This window comes from Berghia stephanieae, chromosome 13 (assembly GCF_034508935.2).
Source record: "Berghia stephanieae isolate SIO BIC M18660-M18661 chromosome 13, UCSD_Bste_1.3, whole genome shotgun sequence".
In the NCBI taxonomy this organism is placed as follows: Eukaryota; Metazoa; Mollusca; class Gastropoda; order Nudibranchia; family Aeolidiidae; genus Berghia; species Berghia stephanieae.
Genome location: NC_088372.1, coordinates 6,518,845 through 6,523,844, shown reverse-complemented (window position 1 = coordinate 6,523,844; position 5,000 = coordinate 6,518,845). Strand labels below are relative to the sequence as shown.

Below are 5,000 nucleotides of genomic sequence, written 5' to 3'. Positions count from 1 at the left end.
GAACAATTGCAACTAAAAAGGATGGAGAGAATGGGGGGGGGGGGGGGGGGGGATGGGATCATCAGGAGGGAAAAGAGGAAGGAGTAGGAGTGAGAGGAAACAACAGGCCACAGAAGCAACAAGAAGAGTAAGAAAGAAGAAAAGGAAAAAGAAGGGAGGTGAAATGATGAGAGAGTAGGGAGAGGGGGGGGGGGGGGGAGGAGGATTTGTAGTGTACTGAATCTATCAGTATCAGTATCAAAAACTCAAAGAAAGGCGGGATAAAACAAAGTACTCACCTTAAACTTAAACTTAAAACCGTGCAAATTTAATTTTGTTTGAAATTCATAAAGATAATTTATTTTTGTTGTATGTAATGTAATTTTTCACACCCACACAGACGAATGTTTCACCAAAGTACAAGAAGAATGCGTGTCGAAATAATAATATCCATGAACACTCAGAAAGTTGAACAAATATTCCATGTTGCTGGGCGTTTCTTTGTGTGTGTGTGTGTGTGTGTGTTTGTTGTTTTTTTTTAAAAAATCTAAGCTACAACTCCATATTATTTTTTACAAGTCAATCACTGATAATGATACTGATAGCGTTTGAACAGTTCATAATATAATCCCAGCCCGTGATTGCCATCAAAATAAAAATCGCCGCAGGGTCAGGCAGTGGCGACGCGACGCGAGGCGAGGCGAGTGTATTTTGTTGTGAACTCAAAATCGTCCGCGACAACTGAATGAATCGGTCGGACAGGGTTGCCAGATTATTTTTCAACAAAATGCCAGGAGAAGACTCAAAAAATGCCAAAACACTCAAAAAAATGCCAAAGTCTGTTGACTCCCACCCCCTCTAAGAAAACTACTCACTTTTGATAGACAATTTACTATCATATCCTGGTGGCTTGCGTGTTTTCTTTTCTTTTTTTTTCTTTTTTTTTTTAAATTATACTAAATTTCCCGTTGGGGTAATTTTTTACCTACTGACTACTAAGTGGAGTGCTAAACCACTACACCACGGTCGAGAAAAGGTGTCATTTGAAGTATAATATACAAGAAAAGAAAATGCCAAATGAAAATGCCAAATGCCAAATGATTTTTCTAATGCCAAACGGTTTTCAAAAATGCCAGATTTTTGGAATCTGGCATTTAAAATGCCAAACTGGCAACCCTGATCGGTCGGGGAATCAGATCAGAATCCTCGGAATGAGCGGGAGAGGAAGGACGGACGGACGGACGGATGGGAAAAACGTGCGGTGCGTGCGAGGCGAGGCGAGGCGAGCGATCGGTGACTGAACTGACTGGGGACGGACGATGATGATGAATTTTGGCGTCGCGCGCGACGACGGATAGGAGTGGATAGGAAGGATTTTGGAGCGAAAAGAGAGAGAGAGAGAGAGAGAGAGAGAGAGAGAGAGAGAGAGAGAGAGGGGGGGTGGGGAATGGTATGTTAGGTGGGAGAGGGTGAGGGGTAAGAACGGGAGTGTGTGTGTATGTGTGTGTGTTGGGGAGGGGGGGGGGGAGGGGAGTTAAATAGTGAGACGACAAAGATAAATAAAGGGGCCGCGCGATTGAAAAGACCAGTCGCGTAAATCTTCGCAATCAATCCCCATTGAAGTCTGCGCTATCACGGTCGGCAAACAATACAATAAACGAACGGTAGGTGAGATGGTCCAGTGGTTAAACTCATAATTTTACTTTCAAAGTGGAAGATACGGGTTTAAGCCCCACAGTCAGTTTTGTTTTGTTTTTTGTTTTGTTTTTTAATTCTTTGAGAGCCAGTATTGCTGTTGTCTTTGAGGCTCTGCTTGGAGCCTGACGTCAAAGTTATTTCACCCTTTTCTCCAAAGTACCATTGCAGTATAGACAGAACGAAGTTAACGTCACTCACCTCACGTCTTTGTTATTGTTTTTTAAATTTATTTTGCCATCCGGTATGAACGAGACTACTACTACTACTCCTACTACTACTACTACTACTACTACTACTACTACTACTACTACTACTACTACTACTACTACTATACTACACACTACTACTACTACTACTACTACTACTACTACTACTACTACTACTACTATACTACTATCTAACTACTACTACTACTACTACTACTACATACTACTACTACTACCTACACTACTACTACTACTACTACTACTACTACTACTATACTACTACATACTCTACTACTACTACTACTACTACTACTACTACTACTACTACTACTACTATTACTTCTACTACTACTACCACTACTACTACTACTACTACTACCACTACTACTACTACTACTACTACTACTACTACTACTACTACTACTACCACCACCACTACCACCACTACTACTACTACGACTACTACTACTACTACTACTACTACTACTACTACTACTACTACTACTACTATTCCTACTACTACCACCACCACCACCACCAATACTACAACTACTACTACTACTACTACCACCACCACCACCACCACCACTACTACAACTACAACTTCTACTAGCCAATCTTGTCCACCATACACAATTACGTTAGAACAAAAGAACATTCTAAAAGTAATTCACATTATACAACTACCTCCTGCCATTCCTTCAAATACGACAGACATCACCCACGCAAAATGACAGACATTTTTACAACCTGTACCAAATTATACTTATTGGCATTTCATACTTTATTGCCAATGATGAACGCTGTAAAAATGACGCATGAAATTCTGCACATCCGAGTCATAAACTAATAATGATTGTAAAGTATTTTATGATTACTGTCTATCTACATAACACTGAAACGGCCGGTCAGACATGCCAACTTAAAAATATGAATATTCGAAGATATAATAATGTGTTAAAATCAAACACGCAATGATATATAAAAAGAAAAGTTACATTTGGTCACGATTCGAGACACGTGTCATAATCAAATAGTTTTCTTTCATTTAAACTTACTTCAGTGATAAGAACAGGTTTTTTAAAAAATTGTCACGTTTTATTACAGAAAAATCCAATTGCAAAAAGAGGGGTCCACAGGTAAAGACAAACAGTCATGTTATGTCTATGGTGTTTGTACAATGCTCATGATATGTGACCCTTCGTCTCGAAACGGTATGATGTCGGAATGAATTGGACCCCGAAAAGTGACTTTAGAATTAAATTGATAGTAAATTCCAATGTTTGAGCTTTTGCATTGTGAGAAATTGTCTTCATTCTGTAACAAAACAAATGGAAACAAACCCCATGTTTCATGTTTTTGTCAATAAATTCAATTTTTTGCACCCAAGTCATCCCGACATAATACCGTTTAGAGACGGTGAGTCACATATGCATACTGCCGAACTCTAGAGAAAAAAAAAAGCTATATCATTTTAAAATTTTGACCAGAAAACTCGCCCTTCAAGTTAAAATCGATCGATTTAAATGACCATCATCTTGTCAAAAACTCTCAAAGTTAGAACTTCGCGGGGTCCCAGGTTTAAATGCAGAAATAAATATATTAAATAATATCCAAAGGGTTGCAGGCGATTGCTATATATTGTCCGTTTCACGCTATAGAAACCGGGAAAAACTCCGGCTGCATGAGCCCAAATGCTCTGAAGGACTTCTTCTTCTTCTTCTTCTTCTTCTTGTTTTTCTTCTTCTTCTTCTTCTTCTTCTTCTTCTTCTTCTTCTTCTTCTTCTTCTTCTTCTTCTTCTTCTTTCTTCTTCTTCTTTCTTTTCTTCTTCTTCTTCTTTTCTTCTTCTCTTCTTCTTTCTTCTCTTCTTCTTCTTCTTCTTCTTCTCTTCTTCTTCTTCTTCTTCTTCTTCTTCTTTTCTTCTTCTTCTTCTTCTTCTTCTTTCTTCTCTTCTTCTTCTTCTTCTTCTTCTTCTTCTTCTTTCTTCTTTCTTCTTCTCTTCTTCTTCCTTTCTTCTTCTCTTCTTCTTCTTCTTCTCTTCTTCTTCTTTCTTCTTCTTCTTCTTCTTCTTCTTCTTCTTCTTCTTCTTTCTTCTTCTTTCTTCTTCTTCTTCTTCTTTTCTTCTTCTTCTTCTTTTCTTCTTCCTTCTTCTTTCTTCTTCTTCTTCTTCTTCTTCTTCTTCTTTCTTCTTCTCTTCTTCTTCTTCTTCTTCTTTTCTTCTTCTTCTTCTCTTCTTCTTCTTCTTCTTCTTCTTCTTCTTCTTCTTCTTCTTTCTTCTTCTCTTCTTCTTCTTCTTCTTCTTCTTTCTTCTTCTTCTTCTTTCTTCTTCTTCTCTTCTTCTTCTTTTCTTCTTCTTCTTCTTCTTCTCTTCTTCTTCTTCTTCTTCTTTCTTCTTCTTCTTCTTCTTCTTCTTTCTTCTTCTTCTTTCTTCTTCTTTCTTCTTCTTCTTCTTCTTCTTTCTTCTTCTTTTCTTCTTCTTCTTCTTCTTCTTCTTCTTCTTCTCTTCTTCTTCTTTTCTTCTTCTTCTTCTTCTTCTTCTTCTTCTTCTTCTTCTTTCTTCTTCTTTCTTCTTCTTCCTTCCTTCTTCTTCTTCTTCTTCTTCTTCTTCTTCTTCTTCTTCTTCTTCTTCTTCTTTCTTCTTCTTCTTCTTCTTCTTCTTCTTCTTCTTCTTCTTCTTCTTCTTCTTCTTCTTCTTCTTTCTTTCTTTTCTTCTTCTTCTTCTTCTTCTTCTTCTTCTCTTCTTCTTCTTCTTCTCTTCTTCTTCTTCTTCTTCTTCTTTCTTCTTTCTTCTTCTTTCTTCTTCTTCTTTCTTCTTCTTCTTTCTTCTTCTTCTTCTTCTTCTTCTTCTTTTCTTCTTCTTCTTTCTTCTTCTTTCTTCTTCTTTCTTCTTCTTCTTCTTCCTTCTTCTTTTCTTCTTCTTCTTTCTTCTTCTTCTTCTTCTTCTTCTTCTTCTTCTTCTTCTTCTTCTTCTTTCTTCTTCTTCTTCTTCTTCTTCTTCTTCTTCTTCTTCTTCTTCTTCTTCTTCTTCTTCTTCTTCTTCTTCTTCTTCTTCTTCTTCTTCTTCTTCTTCTTCTTCTTCTTCTTCTTCTTCTTCTTCTTCTTCTTCTTCTTCTTCT

The 5,000-nt window shown here is 37.4% G+C and overlaps 1 protein-coding gene across 1 annotated transcript in view; it reads right to left on the bottom strand.

Moving 5' to 3' along the window:
- LOC144958992 (uncharacterized) overlaps positions 1 to 622 on the bottom strand; it is a 52,313-nt gene extending 51,691 nt beyond the window's left edge. Inside the window, exon 1 of the mRNA XM_078891306.1 lies at positions 279 to 622. The gene's annotated coding sequence lies outside the window, so the exon portion shown is untranslated. The remainder of the gene's footprint in view (positions 1 to 278) is intronic.
- Positions 623 to 5,000: the final 4,378 nt, after the last annotated feature.